This window comes from Tachyglossus aculeatus, chromosome 4 (genome assembly GCF_015852505.1).
Source record: "Tachyglossus aculeatus isolate mTacAcu1 chromosome 4, mTacAcu1.pri, whole genome shotgun sequence".
Lineage (NCBI taxonomy): Eukaryota > Metazoa > Chordata > Mammalia > Monotremata > Tachyglossidae > Tachyglossus > Tachyglossus aculeatus.
This window is the reverse complement of record NC_052069.1, coordinates 83,692,033-83,706,802: the sequence shown is the minus strand read 5'-3', so window position 1 is coordinate 83,706,802 and position 14,770 is coordinate 83,692,033.

The following is a 14,770-nucleotide window of genomic DNA, read 5'->3' as shown; positions in this document are numbered from 1 at the left end:
GAGAGCTTACTATGTGCAGAGCACTGTACCAAGCGCTTGGGAAGTACAAATTGGCAACATTTAGAGACAGTCCCTACCCAACAGTGGGCTCACAGTCTGAAAGGGGGAGACAGAGAACAAAACCAAACATACTAACAAAATAAAATAAATAGAATAGATAAGTACAAGTAAAATAAATAAATAGAGTAATAAATATGTACAAACATATATACTTATATACAGGTGCTGTGGGGAAGGGAAGGAGGTAAGATGGGGGGGATGGAGAGGGGGACGAGGGGAACAGGAACTGACCTAACTACTTCTTCTAGTTCAGACCTACAGACTGAACCTTTGGAAAGTAGCAAATTTGCCTCAGAATCCCAGCGGAAAACACCAAATGTGACAAGCCTCAGGGTAGCTCACTGTTGCCCCAGAAACTTCAACTTCCCAAGCGCTTAGTACAGTGCTCCGCACACAGTAAGTGCTCAATAAATACGATTGATTGATTGATTCTGTGGGAGTGTTCTGGCTAACTGAGGAATTATACTCTCCCAAGAGCTTAGTACAGTGCTCTGCACATAGTAAGTGTTCAATAAATACCACTGACTGATTAACCAGAACTTCCTTTTCCACGCTTGTCCAGAGTTCCTTAGAAGCAATCCTCCGCCCTTTGGCAAAGGTGATTCCCCAGTTAATTGGGGATTACCCTCCTGCCTGGTCAGAAGAAGACCTTCTTCTAGTTCTCTATCAGAAATTCAGCCGCGGTGGTTTCAAGTTCCCAAAAGAATGGGAAACTCAGTTGGTGGAAACTCCCCTTTCAGGAATCACCTGATTTCACTGAACAGTCATCTTAAAAAGGGGAGAATTGTCAGAGACAAGTCCCTTTCTAACCGATTGCCAAAGCATGAAGTGGCAAAATCAAGATTTGCAAAGATGCAGATTTACTGAAAGGAATTCTCTCCTACATAGGTGATAGATGTATTTATTTATTTAGTTATTTATTCATTTATTTATTTATTTATTTATTTATTTTACTTGTACATATCTATTCTATTTTATTTTGTAGTATGTTTGGTTTTGTCTCCCCCTTTTAGACTGTGAGCCCACTGTTGGGTAGGGACTGTCTCTATATGTCGCCAATTTGTACTTCCCAAGCGCTTAGTACAGTGCTCCGCACACAGTAAGCGCTCGATAAATACGATTGATGATGATGATATTTTGTGAAGTCTGTGTTTGTACGAGAAGTCGTCCATCAGATAAAGATGCGCTCCGCCAGCCATGTTTCCCAAGCTTCTGTTTCCTAATGCTGGGACACAACGTTGCGGGTGGGGGAGTGATGATTTCTACAGTTGATTATTTCTCCAGTGATGTCTTTGTAATGACAGGTGGTCCAATTCCATCCTTTCCCACTATGCCTCAGTTACAGATTCTGCACAGAAACAGTCCACGTTCCCAATATTGAAGTGAACGTGCATCTTAGGGGCATCTTTTCGACCTTTAGAGATTCACCAAACCCACATTAGAGCCCAAATTAGAACATGGGAGGCAACTCCTGTGGAGTTTGTCCTAATTCGGAGTTTTACAGCGTTAAATCTTCGATAGTCAATTTACAATACACAAGATTGGGTAACAACATACGTGTTACTTGAACTTCTGACTGCCTCCTCTTTACATTTGTATCTTTACACATACAAGCCATGGTAAAAATGATTATATAAATAAGGAACATGCACATCCCTCACTGGTACACTAACTATTCGTCCAATTCCATATTTTGACGCCACAGCATTTTTGAGAAGCAGCGTGGCTCAGTGGAAAGAGCCTGGGCTTGGGAGTCCGAGGTCATGGGTTCAAATTCCAGCTCCGCCAATGGTCAGCTGTGTGACTTTGGGCAAGTTACTTAACTCCTCTGTGCCTCAGTTACCTCATCTGTAAAATGGGGATTAAGACTGTGAGTCTCCCGTGGAACAACCTGATCGCCTTGTATCCTCCCCCGCGCTTAGAACAGTGCTTTGCACATAGTAAGTGCTTAACAAATGCCATTATTATTATTATTATTATATTTCCCCAGATTTATTATAGGTTTATAGTAAATTAAATACTTCAGTAAAACTATACGTGAGGAAGCGCCAAAAAGAACAAATAACTCCTACTTCAAATACAATTTCAACTGAATTTAAAAACTTCATCTCCAGAAATAATGAACTTAATTCACTTAACTGTATCAGGAGTATCCTTTGTTCAGAGAAACTGAGTCTTTTCCATACTCTTTCTATGTCTATCTCTCTCCAATATTGTTCATTGGAGCTCATAATGGGCCGGGAATGTGTCTGTTTATTGTTATATTATCCTATATATTATATTGTACTCCCCCAAGTACTTAATACAGTGCTCTGCACTCAATAAGCGCTCATTAATTATGATTGAATGAATTCACTTTCAAGTTTAACCCTTTGTGTACCCACGAGTCCTTGAAATTTCTTGTACTCTTTTTCTCCACGTAACTACAGTAATTGACTGTGAATCAAAGGAACGTGGCTACGAAATAGAAATAAAGTTGCCCCAATTTTTCTGACTTTGTCCTTCTGCCTCATTTTACTTCTGTTCACCTCAGAGAACATTCATTCTCCTGCTTCCAGCGAACCCAAAATCCAAGTACATATCCCGTTATATTAATCAATGAATCCTATTTATTTCACAATTACTGTGCGCAGGGCACTGTACTAAGCACTTGGGAGAATGGAGTATAACTTGTTACCTGCCCCTCAAGAAGCTTACACTCTAGATGTGGAGAAAGACATTAAAATAAATTATGGCTGTGTACATAATCAATCAATCAATCAGTATTTATTGAGTGCTTACTATGTGCAGAGCACTGTACTAAGCACTTGGGAGAGTACAATACAACAGAATTAGTAGACGCGTTCCCTGCCCATAATGACTTAAAGTCTAGAGGGGGAGGCAGACATTAATATGAATAAATAAGTAATTTATAATATATAATTGAAAGATATGTACATAAATGCTGTGGGTTTGGGGTGGGGTGAATATCAAATGGCCTCCCCAGCGCTTAGTACAGTGCTCTGCACATAGTAAGCGCTCAATAAATACGACTGATGATGATGAAATGGCCAAAAGTCACAGATCCAAGTGCATAGATGACGCAGAAGGGAGAAAAAGCCGGGGGGAAAGAGGGCGTCCCCTCAAAGATATCACCTTAATAGTGCTTTGAAGTTGGAAAGAGTGGTGGTCTGCTGTATATAATAATAATAATGGTATTTATTAAGCGCTTACTATATACAAAGCACTGTTCTAAGCGCTGGGGAGGATACAAGGTGATCAGGTGGGCCTCACAGTCTTAACCCCCATTTTGCAGATGAGGTAACTGAGGCCCAGAGAAGTGAAGTGACTTGCCCAAAGTCACACAGCTGACAATTGGTGGAGCCGGGATTTGAACCCATGACCCCTGACTCCAAAGCCGGGGCTCTTTCCACTGAGCCACGCTGCTTCTCCTAGGGAGAGAGAGTTCCAGGCTAGGGGGAGAAGGTGGGAAAGGCGTTGACGCACAGTGATTAAGCTGGCCTTAGAGGAACGGAGTGTGGGGGCTGGATTGTGACAGGATATCAGTGAGGTAAAATAGAAGGGAGTAATGTGATTGAATTCTTTAAAATCAACGAAAAGGAGATTCTGTTTGAGGTGAATGTGGATGGGCAACCACCGGAGGTTCTAGAGGAGTGGAGAAACATTGACCGAACTGTTTTGTACAAACAGTTTTGTCCAACTTGTACTTCCCAAGCGCTTAGTACAGTGCTCTGCACACAGTAAGCACTCAATAAATACGATTGATTGATTGATTGATTCCAGTGGCTACCAATCAATCTGCGCATCAGGCAGAAACTCCTCACCCTGGGCTTCAAGGCTGTCCATCACCTCGCCCCCTCCTACCTCACCTCCCTTCTCTCCTTCTCCAGCCCAGCCCACACCCTCCGCTCCTCCACCGCTGATCTCCTCACCGTATCTCGCTCTCGCCTGTCCCGCCATCGACCTCCGGCCCACATCATCCCCCGGACCTGGAACGCCCTCCCTCTGCCCATCCGCCAAGCTAGCTCTCTTCCTCCCTTCAAGGCCCTGCTGAGAGCTCACCTCCTCCAGGAGGCCTTCCCAGACTGAGCCCCTTCCTTCCTCTCCCCCTCGTCCCCCTCTCCATCCCCCCCATCTTACCTCCTTCCCTTCCCCACAGCACCTGTATATATGTATATATGTTTGTATATATTTATTACTCTATTTATTTATTTATTTTATTTGTACATATCTATTCTATTTATTTTATTTTGTTAGTATGTTTGATTTTGTTCTCTGTCTCCCCCTTTTAGACTGTGAGCCCACTGTTGGGTAGGGATTGTCTCTATATGTTGCCAATTTGTACTTCCCAAGCACTTAGTACAGTGCTCTGCACATAGTAAGCGCTCAATAAATACGATTGATGATGATGATGATGATGATGATTGATTGATTGATTGAAAAATGATCCCGGCCACGGAGTGAAGTGGACCGGAGTGGCGAAGAGACAGGAAGGAGGCTGGGAGGTCAGCGAGGAGGGTGATAAAGTATTCATGGCAGGCTCGGAGAAATGCTTGGATTAGGATAGTAGCAGTTTGGATAGAGAAGGAAGGGCAGATTTTAGCAGTGTTGTGAAAGTCAAACTGACAGGATTTGATGAGTAGGGACTGTCTCTGTATGTTGCCAATTTGTACTTCCCAAGCGCTTAGTACAGTGCTCTGCACACAGTAAGAGCTCAATAAATATGATTGATGATGATTTGTGGGCTGAATGAGAGATGAGTTGAGGATAATGCCAAGGTTGTGGGCTTGCGAGACAAGGAGGATGTGGTGCTGCCTACAGTGATGGGAAAGCGAGTGGGAGGACAAGGTTTGGGAGACAAGATAAGGAGTTCTGTTTTGGATGGGATAAATTTGAGGCGTCAGCAGGACATCCAAGTATAGATGTCCTGAAATAAGGAAAAAAGATATGAGTCTGCAGAGAGAGCATAATAATAATGGCATTTATTGAGCGCTTACTATGTGCAAAGCACTGTTCTAAGCGCTGGAGGTAAGCATAGAGCATAGACGTAAGGGCTGGAGATGTAGATTTGTTCTGACGATTTTGACACCTGTCTCCATGTTTTGTTTTGTTGTCTGTCTCCCCCTTCTAGATGGTGAGCCCGTTGTTGGGTAGGGACCATCTGTATATGTTGCCAACTTGTATTTCCCAAGCGCTTAGTACAGTGCTCTGCACACAGTAAGCACTCAATAAATACGGCTGAATGAATGAATGAATGAACGAGCTTACAGTCTAGAGGGACTGTCCTCCCCCTCCTACTTTACCTCACTGATTTCCTACTCCAATCCAGCCCACACGCTTTGCTCCTCTAACGCCAACCTCCGTCTCTATATGTTGCCAACTTGTACTTCCCAAGCGCTTAGTACAGTGCTCTGCACACAGTAAGCTCTCAATAAATACAATTGAATGAATGAATGAATGAACCTCCTTATGTTCCTCAGTTTCGTCCACCTCACCGCAGACCTCTTGCCCACCTTCAAAACCTTACTAATTAATGATGGCATTTATTAAGCGCTTATTATCTGCAAAGCACTGTTCTAAACGCTGGGGAGGTTACAAGGTGACCAGGTTGTCCCACGGGGGGCTCACAGTCTTCATCCCCATTTTACAGATGACGTTAACTGAGGCACAGAGAAGTGAAGTGACTTGCCCAAAGTCACACAGCTGACAATTGGTGGAGCCAGGATTTGAACCCATGACCTCTGACTCCAAAGCCCGGGCTCTTTCCATTGAGCCACACTGCTTCTCTGCAATCGTATCTCCTCCAACAGGCCTTCCCCATCTAAGCACTACTCCCTCTCCTTTCTGTATTGCCTTTGCACTTGGATCTATTACTATTACTCTATTTATTTATTTATTTATTTTACTTGTACACATCTATTCTATTTTATTTTGTAGTATGTTTGGTTTTGTCTCCCCCTTTTAGACTGTGAGCCCACTGTTGGGTAGGGACTGTCTCTATATGTTGCCAATTTGTACTTCCCAAGCGCTTAGTACAGTGCTCTGCACACAGTAAGCACTCAATAAATACGACTGATGATGATGATGATGATCTGTATAATAATAATGATGGCATTTATTAAGCGCTTACAATGTGAAAAGCCCTGTTCTAAGCGCTGGGGGGGATACAAGGCGATCAGATTGTCCCACATGGGGCTTACAGTCTCCATCCCCATTTTACAGATGAGGGAACGGAGGCACAGAGAAGTGAAGCGACTTGCCCAAAGTCACGCAGCTGATAAGTGGTAAAGCTGGGATGAGCCCACTGTTGGGTAGGGACTGTCTCTATATGTTGCCAATTTGATCTTCCCAAGCGCTTAGTACAGTGCTCTGCACATAGTAAGCGTTCAATAAATACGATTGATGATGATTAGAACCCATGACCTCTGACTCCCAAGCCCGGGCTCTTTCCACTGAGCCACGCTCCTTCCCTAGCCTGTTAAGCACTTGCTATTCACCCCATCGTCAGCCCTATGGCACTTAGATACTTTTCCATAATTCATTTTATTTTATTTAATAAATTTTTATTTTATTTCTATAATTTATTTTATGTAATTATTTTAATGTTCTTCTCCCCATCCAGACTGTAAGCTCCTTGCGGGCAGGGAATGTGTATGCCAATACACATGCGCTGCTCACACTAAGCACTCAATAGGCATTCCCTCCAGCTGTACAACAAGGATTTGGATCTGCACGAGGAAGAAATCACCACCCCACCGCCACTCAGACTCAGATCCCGGCCAAAGAAGCAGGAAAGCGACTCAATAAGGAGGTAACAACATTTCAATAACCTCACATCAACAACTAGCAACTTGATAACACTCTCCCATTCCCTCTAGATGCTTTAACGACTCGCAAAAGGCCGCTCAGAACTTGTGGATTCCCCCCCTGAGTCCCCTCTCCCCTCTACTAAAGGAACCTGCCGTAGGCCTCTGGGTCTACAGATAATAATAATAATAATTGTAGAATTTGTTAAGCACTTACTGTGTGCCAAACACTGGGTAGATACAAGTTAATCAGGTTGGACACAGTTCCTGTCCCACGTGGGGCTCACAGTCTCAACCCCCATTTTACAGACGAGGTCACTGAGGCACAGAGAAGTGAAGTGGCTTTCCCAAGGCCACGTAGCAGATTAGTGGTGGAGCCGGGATTAATAATAATAATAATAGCATTTGTTAAGTGCTTACTACATGCAAAGCACTGTTCTAAGTGCTGGGGAGGTTACAAGGTGATCAGGTTGTCCCACGGGGGGCTCATAGTCTTACTCCCCATTTTATAGATGAGGTAACTGAGGCACAGAGAAGTGAAGCCACTGTTTTAGACTGTGAGCCCATTGTTGGGTAGGGACTGTCTCTATATGTTGCCAATTTGTACTTCCCAAGTGCTTAGTACAGTGCTCTGCACATAGTAAGCGCTCAATAAATACGATTGATTGATTGATTGATTGAAGTGACTTGCCCAAAGTTACACAGCTGACAACTGGCGGAGCCGGGATTTCGAACCCATAACCTCTGACTCCAAAGGCCGTGCTCTTTCCACTGAGCCACGCTGCTTCTCTGATTAGAATTTATGACCTGCTGATTCCCAGGCCCGTGTTCTCTCATTCATTCAATCGTATTTATTGAGCGCTTACTGTATGCAGAGGACTGTACTAAGCGCTTGGGAAGTAGGCCCATGCTGCTGCTACAGTTCGGACTTTCCTTCTCTTACACCTGAGCCCCCTCTGCCTCCCCCAGTGTCCTTCATTTCTCTCCCTCTGATCTCCCCTCTGACCCCTCACACCGTCCTCACCCCACGCCCTCTCCCCGCAGCCTCAGCCTAGTGTGGCCTGAAACCCCCCCAAACTCCCTGGGAATGGGGGAAAAATCGGCTTCCTTCTCACTCCCCAGTGGCACTTTTCCACCATTCCAACTCCCTGATCCCTCTCTTTCCCTTCCTTTGAATCCCATATAATCCGCCTTTACCACCACCTCCAATTACTAGTCACGGTCATCTACGGCCCCTCAGGCCCCATCTCCAACTTTCTGAGCCATTTTGATCCCTTTCTCACATTCCTACTTTCAGAAGCAGCGTGGCTCAGTGGAAAGAGCCCGGGCTTTGGAGTCAGAGTTCATGGGTTCAAATCCCAGTTCTGCCAATTGTCAGCTGTGTGACTTTGGGCAAGTCACTTAACTTCTCTGGGTCTCAGTTCCCTCATCTGTAAAATGGGGATTAAGACTGTGAGCCCCCCGTGGGACAACCTGATTACCTTGTAATCTCCCCAGCACTTAGAACAGTGCTTTGTACATAGTAAGCGCTTAATAAATGCCATCATTATTATTATTATTACCTTGTATCCCCCTCAGTGCTTGGCACATAGTAAGCACTTACTAAATGCCATTATTATTATTATTATTATTATTATTATTATTATTATTATTATCCTCCAATCCCCACTTTGATCCTTGGGGACTTCGATATTCATGAAGATCTCCCGGATGATCCTTCCACCATCCATCTTCTTCTTCTTCTTCTTCTTAATAGCATTTATTAAGCACTTACTACATGCAAAGCACTGTTCTAAGCGCTGGGGAATTTACAGTGTGATCAGGTTGTCCCAGGGGGGCTCACAGTCAATCCCCATTTTACAGATGAGGTAACTGAGGCCCAGAGAAGTGAAGTGACTTGCCCAGAGTCACACAGCTGCCAAGCTGCGGAGCCGGGATTTGAACCCATGACCTCTGACTCCAAAGCCCAGGCTCTTTCCACTGAGTCACGCTCCTCTCACTCCTCTACTCCACTGACCTCCTGCTCCACCCAACCTCACACACTCACCAATTTGGGCACACACTTAATCGTATAATCTCCAGCAACTGTTCAATCTCAGGGGAAAGAGCACGGGCTTTGGAGTCGGAGGTCATGGGTTCAAATCCCGGTTCCACCACTTGTCAGCTGTGTGACTTTGGGCAAGTCACTTCACTTCTCTGGGTCTCAGTTCCCTCATCTGTAAAATGGGGATTAAGACTGTGAGCCCCATGTGGGACAACCTGATCACCTTGTAACCTCCCCAGCACTTAGAACAGTGCTTTGCACATAGTAAGCGCTTAATAAAAGCCATCATTATTATTATTATTACCTTGTATCCCCCCAGTGCTTAGAACAGTGCTTAGCACTGTTCCTCAATTCCCTCATCTGTGAAATGGGAATTAAAACTGTGAGCCCCATGTGGGACAACCTGATCCCTTTGTAACCTCCCCAGCGCTTTGAACAGTGCTTCACACATAGTAAGCTCTTAATAAAAATGCCATTATTATTATTATTGCCCTCACCAACTCTGAAATTCTTCTAGCTGACCACAACCTCCTCACCTGCTCCCTTTGCCATACACCGCCCCCCCCCCGCAAATCTGTCCTTTTCCCCCACAGAGACCACTGGTCTTCCTCCAGTATTTAGTGAGTGCTTACTGTGTGCAGAGCACTGTACTGAGCGCTTGGAGCGTACAATATAACAATAGACACATTGTTACAGCATCCTACAGCATCCTACCCTGTTTGGTCTCCATACTCAAGCTACCTTCTCTTGACACAAAAATCAACACACTGAACACCACCCTCTCCACTGAACTGAACTCCCTTGCTCCCCCGTCCCCCTGCCAGTCTCGAACCTCTAACCCGTGGATCGCCTACCTCTACAGTCCGCTTCCTCCTCTCCTGTGCCCGAGCTGCAGAACGCTGTTGGAGGAAATCCAGACACCTCTCTGACCTCGTCCACCTCAAATTTATTCTTATCTTCTTCAATTTTGCCCTCTCCAATGCCCGACAGCAATAATTCTCCTTCTTCATTCATTCCCACACCCATTGCCTCTGCCAGCTGTTCTGGCCCTTTTTATCTCCCTTCTCAAAATTCCTGTTCTCCTGCCCCCACCATCTCTTTCCCTTAATGACCTGGCCACGTACGTCATCAACAAAACTGAAACCATCAGGCGTGATCTCCCTAAAATCTCCCCTGCTCCTCTCCAATCCCCCCCACCCTCTTTGACTCTCCCTATGTTCCCTGCAGAAACTCAAGATGAAATCTCTCGCCTCCTCTCTAAATCTACCCCATCCCCCCTGTTCATTCATTCAATCGTATTTATTGAGCGCTTACTGTGTGCAGAGCACTGTACTAAGCGCTTGGGAAGTACAAGTTGGCAACATATAGAGATGGTCCCTACCTAACAGTGGGCTCCTCTCCAATCCCCCCCGACCCTCTTTGACTCTCCCTATATTCCCTGCGGAAACTCAAGATGAAATCTCTCGCCTCCTCTCTAAATCAATCGTATTTATTGAGCGCTTACTGTGTGCAGAGCACTGTACTAGGCGCTTGAATCTACCCCATCCCTTCATTCCTTTTTAAAACCCTCCTTTTTAAAAAAACTCCAGAGGTTGCCCGTCCACCTCCGCGTCAAACAAAAACTCTTTCCCATTGTCTCTGAAGCAGTCTACCACCTCACCTCCTCCTACCTCACCTTGCTTCTCTCCTTCTTCAACCCAGCCCACACACTTTACTCCCCTTGAGCTAACCTCACTGTGCCTCCATCTTGTCTCTCTGGCCTCCAATCAATCAATCAATCAATCGTATTTATTGAGCGCTTACTGTGTGCAGAGCACTGGAATAAGCGCTTGGGAAGTACAAGTTGGCAGCATATAGAGACAGTCCCTACCCAACAGTGGGCTCACAGTCTAAAAGGGGGAGACGTAGAACAAAACCAAACATACTAACAAAATAAAAATAAATAGAATAGATATGTACAAGTAAAATAAATAAATAAATAAATAGAGTAATAAATATGTAGAAACATATATACATATATACAGGTGCTGTGGGGAAGGGAAGGAGGTAAAATGGGGGGGATGGAGAGGGAGGCAAGGGGGAGAGGAAGGAAGGGGCTCAGTCTGGGAAGGCCTCCTGGAGGAGGTGAGCTCTCAGTAGGGCCTTGAAGGGAGGAAGAGAGCTAGCTTGGCGGATGTGCAGAGGGAGGGCATTCCAGGCCAGGGGGAGGACGTGGGCCGGGGGTCGATGGCGGGACAGGCGAGAACAAGGCCCAGTGAGGAGGTTAGCGGCGGCAGAGGAGCAGAGGGTGAGGGCTGGGCTGGAGAAGGACAGAAGGGAGGTGAGGTAGGAGGGGGTGAGGGGATGGACAGTCTTGAAGACCAGGGTGAGGAGTTTAATGAGCATTTGAGCATTTAATGTGTGCAGAGCACTGTACTAAGCGCTTGGGAAGTACAACTCGGCAACATATAGAGACGGTTCCCTACCCAACAACAGGCTCACAGTCTAGAAGGGGGAGACAGACAACAAAACAAAACAAGTAGACGGGTGTCAATACCATTAGAATAAATAGAATTATAGCTGTATACACATCATTAATAAAATAAATAGAGTAATAAATATGTACAAATACATACAAGTGCTGTGGGGAGGGGAAGGGGCAGGGCAGAGGGAGGGAGGGGAGGTGATGGGGAGGTGAGGAGGAATGGGGACGGAAGGAGGAATGTATCCTTATGTATCCCCTATGTTAAAACAAACAAGCAGCGTGGCTCCATGGAAAGAGCACGGGCTTTGGAGTCAGAGGTCATGGGTTCAAACCCCGGCTCTGCCAATTGTCAGCTGTGTGACTTTGGGCAAGTCACTTCACTTCTCTGTGCCTCATCTGTAAAATAATAATAATAATAATAATAATGACATTTATTAAGCACTTACTATGTGCAAAGCACTGTTCTAAGTGCTGGGGAGGTTACAAGGTAATCAGGTTGTCCCACGGGGGGCTCACAGTCTTAATCCCCATTCTACAGATGAGGGAACTGAGGCACAGAGAAGTGAAGTGACTTGCCCAAAGTCACACAGCTGATAATTGGTGGAGCCGGGATTTGAACCCATGACCTCTGACTCCAAAGCCTGGGCTCTTTCCACTGAGCCACGCTGCTTCTCCAATGGGGATTAAGACTGTGAGCCTCCCCCGTGGGACAACCTGATCACCTTGTGACCTCCCCAGCGCTTAGAACAGTGCTTTGCACATAGTAAGTGCTTAATAAACGCCATTAATATTATTATTATTAAACAAACAGACAATGAAAAAACGAAAACCTCCCTTGACCCCACAGTTCCCTCCAGTTATCAGCCCATCTCCCTTCTACCATTTCTCCTCAAGAACCTCCAATGGCCTCACAACCATCATCACATCAAATAGAAACTGCTTATCATAAGCTTTAAAGTGCTCAATCAGCACATCTCTTCCTAGCTCACCCAGCTACTCTCATTCTTTCATTCATTCATTCATTCATTCATTCAGTCATATTTATTGAGTGCTTACTGTGTGCAGGGCACTGTACTAAGCGCTTGGAAAGTACAATTTGGCATCAAAAAGAGACAATCCCTGCCCACAACGGGCTCACGGTCTAGAAGTGGGGAGACAGACCTCAAAACAACTAAACAGGCATCAATAGCATCAATACAAATAAATAGAATTAGAGATAGATATGCACACCAGAACAGGTAAAACAGGCGTTAATATAAATAAATAGAATTAGAGATAGATATGCACACCAGAACAGGTAAAACAGTCATTAATATAAATAAATAGAATTAGAGATATGTACATACATATACAAGTGCTGTGGGGTGGGAGGTGGGGGCAATAATAATAATAATAATGGTGGTATTTGTTAAGCGCTTACTATGTGCGAAGCGCTGGGGAGGTTACAAGGTGATCAGGTTGTCCCACGGGCGGCTCACAGTTTTAATCCCCATTTGCAGATGAGGTAACTGAGGCACAGAGAAGTTAAGTGACTTGCCCAAAGTCACACAGCTGACAGTTGGCAGAGCCAGGATTCGAACCCATGACCTCTGACTCCAAAGCCCGGGCTCTTTCCACTGAGCCACGCTGCTACTTTGAAACCACATATTGAGTTCAATGGGAAGTCAATTTAGGAAGGGAAGACTTTCCAGAGATAAATCCCTTTACTGTGTTATTAGGGCTTGAGATGTCATCAGGGAAGCCCTTCTGGTTACTAAGAAGCTTTTTTTTAAAAATAGACCTGTCTATACAGATTTAAACATAGATTTAAATGTTTAAATAGATATAACAGACATAACATAACATAACTGTTTAACATGACAGATTTAAATAAACATAGATTTAAATCATAAATACGATTGATTGATTTAAATATCCAAATACTTCACTCGTTGTTAAAAGATACCATCTGATTAAATTCTTAGTTAAATTCACATCTGATTAAATTCTCAGTTAAATTCATAGCCGATTCAATTCACAAACTACAGATCTGGAATCTGATTAAATTCTCAGGTTGTGAATTATGAACATGCATGGGACCCAAGTTCACCATGTAAGGTTTTGAACAAAACTGTCTTAATCCCAACCAAAGTCAATAGGTTGTATTTCTTAAATTAAATTCGGTATCAGTTTGTATCCATCCCAGAATTTTGAGATATTTTTGCTGCCCCCAAATATATGCCTTTCCCCTGTTATTGAATAGGATTGTTTTTGTAACTGCCACTCTGCCATTTACAATTTAGACCTTAATTCACCTGTTCCAGTTTATTGATTTACCCCAGCCTGATTTCCAACAGCGACATCATCACGCTGAACGAAATAAGATCCTGGTGGGGGACAGTTGGGGGAATAGGTTCGGGCTCCATGTTTTCTCCGAGAGGTTTTCCCTTTTCTGAACAAGGTTTCCCAGGCATAGTTTTGGCAATTAGACTCCCTCATGGGCCTCAAGACTTCCAAATCTACCCAGAATTATTAGTAAGCATCTATTGTCCCTACACCTACCCCTAAAATTGAAATGTTCTGTCACATTTATCAGTGCATATGTCTCCCTAGAAATTGACACCAATGAAGACATAGGAATAGTCTACAAATGTCTAGATGAACTCCTTCACAAGAGAACCAATATCAGATAACACGATTCCACGGGGAGACTTTGGTGGCTGTTTTGGCAATTATGCTGAAATACCCTCTGGACTGTCAGCTCGTTGTGGGCAAGGAATGTCACGGCTTATTGTTTTATCGTACTTGCCCAAGCGCTTAGTACAGTGCTCTGCACACCATAAGCGCTCAATAAATACAATTGAATGAATGAATGTAGAAAATCATTGGATAATCCTGGATTAATTAATTAGGCAGCAGTGTAGAGAAGCGGCGTGGCTTGGTGGAAAGAACATGGGCTTTGGAGTCAGAGGTCATGGCTTCAAATCCCGGCTCCAGCAATTGTCAGCTGTGTGACTTTGGGCAAGTCACTTCACTTCTCTGTGCCTCAGTTCCCTCAGCTGTAAAACGGGGATAAAGACTGTGAGCCCCCGTGGGACAACCTGATCACCTTGTAACCTCCCCAGTGCTTAGAACAGTGCTTTGCACATAGTAAGTGCTTAATAAATGCCATTATTATTATTATTATTCTCTGGGCCTCAGCTACCTCATCTGTACAATGGGGATTAAGACTGTGAGGCCCCCTTGGGACAACATTCATTCATTCATTCAAATCGTATTTATTGAGCACTTACTGTGTGCAGAGCACTGGACTAAGTGCTTGGGAACCTCCCCAGCACTTAGAACAGTGCTTTGCACATAGTAAGCGCTTAATAAATGCCATTATTATTATTTTTCTCTTGCCCAGCAACTGTGATA